Below are 12,863 nucleotides of genomic sequence, written 5' to 3' on the forward strand. Positions count from 1 at the left end.
CCCTTGGCTACTGATACACTCGCCATGTGTGGGCCAGCTGCAAGCCATCTATTATAAAGCCTTGCCTGAAACATTCTGGAATTTGTGTTAAACTTTAAAAAAAAATCTTTTAAAACATTTTTTTGCAGGTCTGTATCATGCACAAAAGTTAAAAATATGCGTTCTTTTGTCACCCACAGTATCTTCCCACCAAATCTGGAAACTAATTTGTTTTACCGCTGTTATTTGACTTAAAATCCCTCATGAATACAACATTTTAAAATTAAAAATATCTTTGCTTATCTGCTGAAGAAAAGGTGAATGTTACTCATGATGGCAGCATACCAGTTTGCATGTTTTATAAACCTAATAGAAAATCTGTCACGAGGTGAAGGCAACTAAATTAATTCAGTCTGTTTCCAGGCGGATGCCAACAGTTTTCCAGTGACAACTTTCATGGCGAGGTCGATGATCAGTGCGATGTCAGCTTCACTGTGGATTTGGATTGCCCACCACCCACCTTCCCAACCTCTGGGCATACAAGGTTTTTGCAGCCAATGTTGTTTCAAATATCACTTGTATTGTGGGAAACACCACAGTAGATTTGTGTGTGCTTGTGCCCCCTCCCCAAAAAAAATCTTTTTCAATAATGCAAGCTGCATTTTTTTAAATATAGAATTTACAAGTCAAACAAGTCCTATAAATGCAACAATACAATTAACCAATGTATTTAACAGCAATCCTTGTTGACTATAATTGTAAATGACCCTTCCCCCCATCCCTTAGAAAAAGAGAGAAAATGAAAGAATAAGTATAAGACTAGAATAGGAAAACAACAAAAATAAGAGAAAGACTTGCCAGGCATCTTTACCAACATCTCAGGCTTAGGCTTAATTCTGACTTTATGGATGGATGGATGGGGGGGGGCGGGTTAGAAACAATTGAAAGATTAATCCCTACATATTGTAGGTATGGTTGGGGAAATATCCATAAATATATCGTACTTATTCCTCAGATTATATGATTTTCTCCAGGGGGATACAGTTTTGCATTTCCGCATTCCAACATGCCAATCTGAAATGAGAATCAGACTTCCAGGTAATCGCTATAAATTTCCTGGAAACTGCCATTGCAATCTTAACAAATTATAAGGAATGTTTTGACACCTTCATTGTAAGTCTTGCATCTTTAACATTTCCTAACAATAATAATTCTGGGATCTGTGGAAATAGTTTCTTAGTCATTTGTTCTAGAAGATTACCCAGATAGTTCTCACTTTGGGCTATGACCAGGTTGAATGTAGAAAGGTTCCTTCCTCACTGATGCATCTAAATCATTGATCAGAAATTTCTGGTTTATATTTGTTCAACTTTTGTGGCATGAGGTGTAGCTGATGCAAGAAATTATATTGCACTAACTTAAATTAATAGTATTTATCATACTGTCTCGACACAAATCAGACCAGCATTGTTCTTCAATTATTATATTTAAGTCTGATTCTCATCTTTGTCTTGACCTGGGTAGCCCCAGTTTAGGGGCTTCCATTTGAAGAAGAAGGTACATAGCTGATTTTTTTTTTGTGTTTCCCCCTTTGAACAAGAGTTTTTGAGTTATTGAATCTCAGTAAGTTCATTGTGGGACCTAATTTGACCCTTAAAAAGGATCTTAATTGAAGGTAGCAGAATGTATTACTCAATAAACCATATTTATTTTTAAGCTGATCAAGTGTCATGAATTTTTCTTGGTCAAAACAATCCTTGATACACCTGATCCCTCTATGAGACCAAGTGTCCGGGATCCTATTATCTAATGGTATTAATCTGTTATTAAATAGGGGAATTTTGGGTGACAACTCTACCTTAATTCCAATTTGCTTCTTTGTTTGATGCTAGACATTATATGTTTTAATAGTGGGCATCTAATTCCAGATATTAATTTTATATTCCATTTATAAATAAGGTCTGCTATCTTTTCTCTTATGCAGATCAATTTGTGCCCAGGAAGGCCTATCTTCCCACCCCCACTCAAAGAGAGAGGCGATAAACCTAGATTGTGCTGCCCAGTAATATTTTTTAAAAATCTGGGAGTCAAAGTTCTTCCATGTCATAATCCCATGTTAATTTTTCCATAGAAACTCTTGGCACTTTATAATTCCAAAGGAACTTCTGAACATATTTATTTAAATTTTGAAAAAATTGTGGTAATGGTATGGGTAATGATTGTAAAAGATAGTGGAGTCTTCGCAACACATTCATTTTAATACATTTACCCCTTCCTACCAAAGTTATTGTTAAGTTTTTCCATCTGTTTCAGTCTTCTGTTTTTCTTCAGTAAGGGGATATAATTTAATTTATATAAATTTTCCAACTTATCAATCCTAACTTCTAAATACTTTATCCCATTCAGTGGCCTCTTCAATTAACTATTTCTTTTAAATTAATTAAAATCCCTCCTGTAAGTGGCATTTTTGGCTTTTCCCCCAATTTATCTTATAGCCTGAAATCTTCCCATGTTCCCCCAATATAGAATGCAGTTTCCTTCATGAATTTTCTGGTTCTGTCAGATATATTAAGATATCATTAGCAAACAAGTTAATTTTATGTTTTTGATTGATCCTGAAACTTTTAATGTCTGGATCTTGACGTATGGCTTCAGCCAGTGGTTCAATTGACAAAATGAATAGAGCTTTAGCTAATGGACATCCTTGCCTGCTAGATCTGGTTAACGGGAATGCTGAAGCCATTTGCCCATTGGTCACAACTTTAGCCCTAGGCTCATGATAAAATGGAAAGAGCCCTTATCCAATTTATAAAATTGTGCCCCAATCCAAATCTTTCTAATACTTTAAATAATCCCATTCCAGTCTATCAAAGGCTTTTTTTTTCTGCATTCAAGGCCACAGCCACATTTTGTTCATTCTTCACTTGAGCCAGATGTATAACACTTATGCAGCCTACTTATATTATCTGCAGACTGTCTCTTTTGCACAAAGCCTGTTTGATCTTCATTTGTTAATCTATGCAAAAACATCACCAATCCATTTGCCAAGGCTTTGGCAATTATAGTCTGTATTTAGTAATGAAATTGGCCATCTTCTCCAGGAGTTGTTAACTTGAACCTAACGCTTCCCATATTTCAATGTCGATAGAGGAAGCGTTTAATTCAACCCCCCACCCCCCATTCTTCAAGATCTGATTTGGAAGCTCTAATCTTGACAGGAAGTCTTCTATTAAGATCCCCTTCAAATTCTTATTTATATAATCTTGCATAAAAATGCTTAAAAGCCTTATTTATATCTTTTGGTTTTTAAGAAATCCTGTCAGTGTCCATTTTAATCACATTAATTGTTCTGTTTTCAACTGGCAGGAGAGGACATTGGGTGCTCTTTCTCCTAACTCATAATACCTTTGTTCTAATTATTGCCCTTTCCATTTTATATGTTTGTAAGATATTATACTAGGTTTTTTTTATAATTATCCTCTGAACCTGGCTTTTGAAGGTACTTTTCCAATTGCTTTATCTCTAGGGCTAGCTGCATATTTATCATTGTCAGGATATTGATGTTAAAATAGTACTGAGATTTTCTATGTTGACTTTAAAGGAAATATAACACCTTCAATATTTATATGTGCTAATTTTGTAACCCCATAAGATATAGGAACAGAATTAAGTCATTTGGCCTATTGCAGTGGTTCTCAACCTATTTCTTTCCACTCAGTACCACTTTAAGTGATCCCTATGGCATAGGTGCTCTGTGATTAGTAAGGGATTGCTTAATGTGGTTAGGAAAAAAAAAGGTTCAAAAACTACTGTTTCAATCGTACTTAATTGACTCGTCATGTGCACAGATTCATAACTCCAAAGGAAATGAACCAGTGACAATTTTTCTCAAGTAAAATATTTCAGTAACAATTGGGACTACAGCAATGATTCTCAACCTTCCCTTCCCATTCACATACCACCTTAAGCAATCCCTTACTAATCACAGAGCACTGATGGCTTAAAGTGGTATTGAGTGGAAAGAAAAAGGTTGAGAACCACTGACCTATTGCATCTGCTCTGTCATTCCATTATGAGCTGATCCATTCTCCCATTTAGCCCCATTACCCTGCCGTCTCCCTGTAAATGATACTCTGACTATTCAGATAGCTATCAATCTGTCTTAAATACACCCAATGACCTGACCTACATAGCCATCTGGTGGCAAATTCAGGCTGAAGAAATTCCTTTTAAATAGTCATCCTTCAGTCCTTCAATGCCCTCTTGTCCTAGACTCCCCTACCAAGCGAAACAACTTTGCCATATCTACTCTATGCAGTCCTTTCAACATTGAAAATGCTTCTGTGGTCTCCCCCCGCTCACTCTTCTGAACTCAAATGAATACAGTGCAAGAGTTGAAGAAATTCCTCTGAATTTCTGTTCTACATGGTCACCCTTCTATCCTGAAGTTGTGCCCTCTTGATCTAAACTTTCCCATCATGGGAAACAAACTTTCTACATCTATTTGACCACGCCTTTCAACATTCAATACATTTCAATGAGATATCTCCCCCAACCCCCACTCATTCTATCAAATGCTCATCACACGATAAACCTTTCATTCCTGGACTCATCCTCTGATCCCTCTTAAATGAGGAACCCAAAACTGCTCACAATACTCCAAGTGAGGTCTCACAAGTGATTCATAAATCTTCAACATCACATTCCTGCTCTTCTATTCCTCTTGAAATGAATGCCATGAATGCTTTGAAATGAATGCTTTCTTCACTGACTCAACATGCATGTTTACCTTCAGTCTATTCTACACAAGGACCCCACAGGTCCCTTTGCAACTGGGTATTTTTAATTTTTTCCCCATTTAAAAAGGTCATCTTCCCATTTATTTTTTCTACCAATGTACATAAACATACACTTTCTGACATTGTATTTCATTTACCACTTCTCTACCCATTCTCCTAATACAAGTCCTTCTGCAGCCTCTGTGTTTCCTCAACATGATTTGCTTCTCCACCTACCTTCATATCATCTGCAAACTTGGCCACAAAGCCATTCATTCCATAATCTAAATCATTAATATACAATATAAAAATAAGCAGGCCAACACTGACCTCTGTGGAACACCATGAGCAACTGGCAGCCAACCAGAACATGATCCCTGTATTCCAATTTTGCTTCTTGCCTGTCTTCCAATGTTCTACCTAAGCTAGTCCAATCAGGGTCATTCTTATTAATTCTACCAATAGGGATTTTGTATCTTCTGATCTAATGTCTCCTCTCTCCAAAGACTGAATTCCATTTTTAACTCACCTCCTCTGCCTACTTCCTGTCTTTCCAATACACTGTGTATCCATGGATATTTAGTTCCCAGCTGTGTTCATCTTTCAGCCACAACTCAGTGATGGCCACAATTCATATCTGCCAACTTCCAGCTGTGGAAGTATATCCCCAGATATCCCTGATATCTCTCAAAAACCAAGGTTCCCTATGCCGGTTAACTTTGCCTTTAATCCTGTCAGGAACATACAAACTCTATACTCTCAAAATTTCACCTTTGACCTCACACATCCTTGCCCAAAAACAATGAACCTCAATCTACGCAGTCTAGATCATTTCTCATTTCCTCAAAATTGTCCAATTTTGAATCTTAATCTGAGACCCAGACCTATCCTTCTCCATAATTAACTTGAAACCAATGGTATTATGATGACTGGGCCTAAAATGTTCCCCTACACATCTGTCACTTGTCCGGTCTCGTTCCCTAATAAGAGATCCAGTATTGTACTCTGTCTCGAGTTGGCACCTCTATATTATTGATTTAGAAAACTTTGCTGAATACATTTGACAAATTCTAAGCCATCCAGCCATTTTACAATATGGGAGTCCCAGTCAATATGTGGAAAGTTTAAAATCTCCTTCTTTCACAACCTTATGTTTCCTGCAGCTGTCTGCTATCTCACTACGGCAGTGGTTCTCAACCTTTTTCTTTCCACTAACATGCCACTTTAAGTATTCCCTATCCCATAGGTGCTCTGCGATTAGTAAGGGAAGAGATGATTAACATGGATTCCATGGGCTGAAGGGCCTGTTTCTCTGCTGTATGACATTATACCTTGTGTTCATTAAGAACCAGATCCTTATCAGCCTCAATTTTTTGGAATTGAGTTGAGGGGGAAAGCAATTATGTGATTGGAGGATGTTTTCTCTTGAAATGTTTTTTATATAGTTGAAGAATCTTTATGCTTTATATTCCATGTTTTCCAGTGTTTTCTTTAGTACCGTAGTTTTAATATTTGAGTAGCGTTTTAATGTTAATTTCAGTAATGAACCAGAGTTTCAGTTTTATTCATATGTGAATTGATGTTTCTCCTGTACCTTATTTCACGCTCTACACATCAGTTCTCATCAGGTTCTCATCTGATGAACGTGGTCAGCAATGTGCTGCAACACCACATTTAACCTAGTGTTGTAATAGTCTTAAATCTGTACTGACAATAACCACAACAGCAGTGCGAGTATAAGACAGCTTTAATAAACTAATATGTACACTAAGAGGTCTTGTCTCTTTGTAAGACAAACCTGGAAGGCTAGACTGTAGCTCTGGACTGCTTTATATACAAGGTCACCGGGATGACCCCTGGTGACCTAGTGGTGTAATTACATATCACCACAAAATCATCCCATTTCTGTCTAAACTATCTGTTGTGGGGAAGCTCATAACCAGGTGGATTGAATGTTGTGTAGCTTTCAAAGTACTCAAGGTGAGAATCAGCCTCTTCCTGCATTTGAGTTGCTATTCAAATACATGATGGGCGTTACCCCTACTGCAACACTGTGGGATCCTTCTGACCCTTGGCTTATGGTTGGTGCCTTGGTGTTCAATTGGGTGATGAACATTGTCTCTGGGTCTAGTGTATTTGCTGAAGATGAAAGCATTGAATCTGAGATGGCATAAAAATTATGACCTCTCCTTTGGCCTCTGAATGGAAACATGGATTTTCTCAAGTCCAGCACGTCATTCTGTTCATCGAGTGCACTTCATACACAAGCCTGGTAGCTTGCAGTTTAGTGTTCTCCTTGAGTTGATAGGTATATATTTTTCTGTGCTGTTCTGTGTACAAGTGGCTGGCCTGCCCACTGATGACTCAATCCCCTTTAACCCCTCCCCCTGTGACCTGGCCATAAAGGCCGACCTCCCTACCCCCTTCCATTAATTCAAAGAATGGAGTTGGGCCAGCTGAAATCTAATGTGTATTAAAGCCTATCGTCCCTCACTCAGCCTTTGGAGTCAATGATAGTGCGTATCAATTTAATACACATTAATTTTTCACATGGGATGGAAAGTTGTTGAGTCCTGACAGACTCAATATCGATTCACAGACACCTGAAGCTGCTGAATGGTACGAGCAGTGGATCGCCTGCTTCACAAACTTCCTTGAAGTGGGCTGGCTAGCCACTTAATGCACAGAACAGTATATGCATATCACCACACCCCTTCTGCTTGCTGTTGCCCCACACTCTTTTCCTCTGTTTGGCAAAACAGCTGCAGTGCATGTGATGATTCCACATTCAAGTGATGGGTTTCTGGTGGCTACAACCAAGAAATAAGAGTATGTCAACAGCCTCCAGTAACATACTATCAGTGAATCAGTGGTGGGAACCTTGATCATGCAATTTGGTTGCCTGATGTTGATGGTCAATCTGAATTTTTTTTTATAGGCGTGGGAGAGTCCATGCTGCCAAATTTACAACCAATTGACCTACATTCCCCAGTACATTTTGAATGGTGGGCGGAAACCAGAGCCCTCTTGGAAAACCTATGCAGACACAGGGAGAATGTACAAACTCACCACTGCCGTAGTGAGATAGCAGACAGCTGCAGGAAACATAAGGTTGTGAAAGAAGGAGAGTCTATCACTATAGGTGTTGCTTGATATGATGTTAGTATGGCATGATAAATATTGAGCAACTCCATGATGAGGACTTTACCCATTTTTCTCTCTGATGGAGAAGGTTGAATAGCTCTCCATTGATTCCAGTGTGTAACTGGATATTCCCTGTGGAAAAGCTGAAGGCAGTGATAGCAGCAGAAATAAAAATATGCCCAGGAGTGACAGAATGCAACTCTGTTTAACTCTGCTGAGAATTGCAAAATGTTCTAATATTGCCTTGTCACAGTTGACTTCATCCCTTGAGCTATCAGTGAAAGGAATACATCACTCTCAGTTGCTTCAGCAGGCTATTAGTTTTCTGCAATAAACTCCACTGTTCATGTAATTGAATACAATGGCAATCTCAAGGCAAAGGCAGTGTACAGTGCTCTTCTCTGTCCTTGGTATATCTCTTGAAACTGTTGAACTGAGTATGCGAATTGTGAAGCTGGTTCTAAAACCATTCTGGATTCAGGGAACAATGTTCAGCCAAGATCTGTTCTCTGACCAGGAGGACACAGATACCTTTTAGAATAATAGAACATTACAGCACATAAACCAGGCCCTTCAACCCTTTTAGTCAGTGCCAAACTCTTATTCTGCCTCACCCCATTGAACTGCACCCGGTCTATATCCCTCCATACCCTTTCTATCCATGTATCTGTCCAACTTTTTTTTAAATGTTGAAATTGAGCCCATGCATTCACTACTTTAGCTGGCAGCTCATTCCATACTCCGATTACCCTGTGTGAAAAAATTCCCTCTCTTGTTTCCCCTAAACATCCCTTTCACCCTTAATCCATGTCCTCTGGTTTGTATCTTACATAACTCCAATGGGAAAAGCCTACTTGCATTTACTCTGTCTGTATGCATCATAATTTTGTATATGTGTACCTCTATTAATCTCCCCTCATTCTTCTATGCTTCAGGGAATAAAGTCCTAACCTGTGCAACATTTCCCTGTAACTCAGTTCCTGAAGTCCGAGCAACATCATAGTAAATCTTCTCTGCACTCTTTCAACTTTATTGATATTTTTCCTGTAGTTAGATGACCAAAACTGCACTCAGTACTTCGAATTTAGCCTCACCAATGTCTTATACAACCTTACTATAACATCCCAACTCCTGTACTCAATACTTTGTTTTATGAAGGCCAATGTGGAAAAATCTCTCTTAACAACCCAGTCTACCTGAGATGCCACTTTCATAGAATTGTGTATCTGCGTGGTACGGTTGGTGTAGTGGTTAGCGCAATGCCTTTACAATACCAGCGATAGGAACCGGGGTTCGAATCCCATGCTGTCTGTAAGGAGTTTGTACATTCTCCCTGTGTCTGCATGGGTTTTCCAAGAGGGCTCTGGTTTCCGCCCACCATTCAAAATGTACTGGGGAATGTAGGTCAATTGGTTGTAAATTTGGCAGCATGGACTCTCTAAATTTAAATTTGTATTCCCAGATCCCTCTGTTCTACCATACATCTCAGTGCCCTACCATTTACCTTGTATGTTTTACCTTGGTTTATCCTTCCAAAATGGAACATCTCATACTTGTCAGCAATAAATTCTATCTTTCATTTTTCCAGCTGGTCCAAATTCCTCTGCAAGCTTTGAAAGCCTTACTTATTGTCCCAATCTACCACATTATCATCTAGATCATTGATGTAAGTGACAAACAACAATGGACCCAGCACAGATACTTGAGGCATACCACTAGTCACAGGCCTCCAGTCTGAGAAGCAGTCATCCACTACCACTCTCTGGCTTCTCTCTGTCAAATCCTGTTTACTCTTGACCAAGTATAGTGAGAAACTGAACCTTCCTAAATAACATCCCATGTGGGACCTTGTCAAAGGCCTTATTAAAGTCCCAGTAGACAACACTGACAGCCTTTCTTTCATCAAATTTCCTGGTAACCTCTTCAAAAAAACTCTACCAGATTTGTTAATCACTATCTACCACGCACAAAGCCATGTTGACTATCCCTAATCAGTCCCTGGCTATCCAAATGCTTGAATATCCGATCTCTTAGAATAACTTCCAATAATTTACTATCTACTGATGTCACACTATAATTTCTTGGAGACTTTTTTTAAACAACAGAAGAACATGAGCTACCCTCCAATTCTACATGGTCAAACCAAAATTTATACAAATAACCATGAATAAAATATGGAAGGTACACTTTAATTTCATCTGAATTGTTTGATTACAAATTTGAAACTGTGGAGCACAGTGGGAAATGAAGGAAAAAAAGTGTCTTTGTCCCAAACATTATGGAGGGCACTGCAAGGGACCCTGCAATTTCTACACTAGCTTCCCACAAGGTCCAAAGGATATCTTGTCAGGCCCTAGGGATTAATCCACATTTATTCACTGTAAGATGGCAAAGCACCTCCTCCTCATTAATCTGTATTCATTCCATGACCTCACTGCTTATTTGCCTCATTCCCCTGAACTTTGTGCCAGTTTTCTGAATAAATACATATGCAAAAAAAAACAGTGGTGAGCTATGTATTGAGCCAGAAGAAGGGAGATCTTAAATTGTTTTTTTTTTTATCTACCATCTCCCTGCAGATTTGCCCTTCCAATTCTTGCTGATTATTGGGTGGTCTACAATACAACCCCATTTCCTGTTCCTCAGTTCCACCCATATAGCTTCAGTAGAAGAACTCTGTAGTCCAGGGGTGGAACACCTTTTTTAAAAAAAACTCACATTCCACCTTAAGGAATCCCTAATGCCATAGGTGCTCTGTGATTAGTAATGGATGGGTTAAGGTGGTATGTGAACAGAAAGAAAAAGGTTAAAAACTAGTGTTTTAATTGTACCCAATTGACTCGTTATGTGCACGGTTTCATAATTCCAAAGGAAATGGGCCAATGACCATTTTTCTCAAGCAAAATATTTCAGTAATAATTGGGTCTAGAGCAGTGGTTCTCAACCTTCCCTTCCCACTCACATACCACCTAAGCAGACCCTTACTAATTAATCACAGAGCACTTATACCATAAGGATTACTTAAGGTGGAATGTGAATTTAAAAAAAAAGTTGCTTACCTCTAGTCGGTCCTTTCTGAGCACACGTGATTTTTCCCTGATGAGGCAATGCTACTCCTTCCCCTTTCATCCCTCCTGTTCTTTTTTTTTTTCACACCATAAATCACAATAGCCATGATATACACTTTTTCTTTTCCACACATTTACAGTGACTTTTTCTCCCTCCCCCCTCCCTCCTTCATCCCTCCTGTTCAATGAAACTCTGGAACATTAAGCTGCCAGGCCTGTCCCACCTGTAACTAAGTTTCACTAATGGCCACAATATCATAATTCCATGTGCCAATTCATGCTGTAAGCTTGTCTGCCTTTCCTACACTGCGCCTTGCATTGAAATAGATACATTTGAGAACATTATTTTCACCAAGCACAATCCTTTGACTACTATATTTTGTATGCAGTCTTAACATCATCTTTTTCCATGTGTCAATCCATGCTGTAAGCTTGTCTGCCTTTCCTACACTGCTCCTTGCATTGAAATAGATACATTTGAGAACATTATTTTCACCAAGCACAATCCTTTGACTACTATATTTTGTATGCAGTCTTAACATCATCTTTTTCCTCTTTCACTTCAATATCTGCTCTGGCATTCTGGTTCCCACCCCTCTGAAAATCTAGTTTAACCCCCCCCCCCCACCCCCCCAGAGCATCATGAACAAACCTTCCCACAAGGAGATCAATCCCCCTCCAGTTCAGATGAAAACCATCCCGCCATTACAGGTACCACTTTCCTTGGAATAGAGCCCAATGATCCAGAAATTTGAAGCCCTTCCTTCTGCACCATCTCTTTCATCACATGTTAAGCTGCATTATCCTCCTAGTTCTAATTTCACTAGCACGTGGCATTGGTAGCAATTCTGATATCACAACCCTGGAGGTCCCGTCCTTCAACTTTACACTTAACTATCTGAAGGAGTTAAGCAGAACCTCATCACACTTCCTACCCACATCACTGGTATCCTGTAGTCGCCAGGTCACTGCCATAGTAATTGCTACGGTTGTCCTGTCTCTTGTACGGATCTGCAGTCTTTGCAGTCCATACAGTATATTCTGGGGCACATTTGCCTCCCTACAATAGTGACAGGGAAGTTGAAGTTGATGCTATGGGAGTAATGGCTTTCTGAGTTTGGTGTATTTAACCAGAGCTTTGCCTGTGGTAAATGTATTGATGGCTTCACTACACCGCTCATTGTGGTTTTGGTATTTAATCTTCATGACAGGCAGGCTCTCCTTGTCAGAATATTTTCTGTGGAGAACAACATGAGGTTCATCCCTTCTGCCATAGTATTGCAGTGGTATTGTGTGATTCCACTTGAATGAGTTATGATTTTGATACACAAAAACTTCATGTTTTTGATGGGTGTTCTGATAAAGACAAAGATATGTAGATATTAAAGATGTTTCCTGACTTCTGGTTGGCTGCAGCATAGGGTAACAGCAGTAATCTAATGCTCCTGCTTACTTTACAGTTCTTCCATCTACTCAGTGCTCTATATTATTCACCTTTTCTTTCTTCTACTTACACTCTCATTGAAATGGCTACAAGAAGTAAATTTGGGAAGAAAGAAGTGCCAATGAATCTGACTATGGAGGCTATTACTTCGGTACTAAATCAGCATAGACAGACATTAAAGAAGTCTTGGGTCAGATTAATACTGAACTTGACCAAGTCCAAAAACTAACTAAAGTACATGGCGAATGTTTGACACCTGTTCAGCAAGAATTGAGCAACTTAATTGACCATGTCGATGAAGTGGAAAATGCATGCTCCAGATTAAGTGACAGTAATTTGAAACTAATGGCAAAAGTTGTTGTTCTGGAAGACAGGAGCAGACAACAGAACTTATGTATTCTGGGATGGGGTTGAATCTACAGAAAGTGGGCAACTCACAAAATTATTTTT

This window comes from Narcine bancroftii, chromosome 1 (genome assembly GCF_036971445.1).
Source record: "Narcine bancroftii isolate sNarBan1 chromosome 1, sNarBan1.hap1, whole genome shotgun sequence".
Lineage (NCBI taxonomy): Eukaryota > Metazoa > Chordata > Chondrichthyes > Torpediniformes > Narcinidae > Narcine > Narcine bancroftii.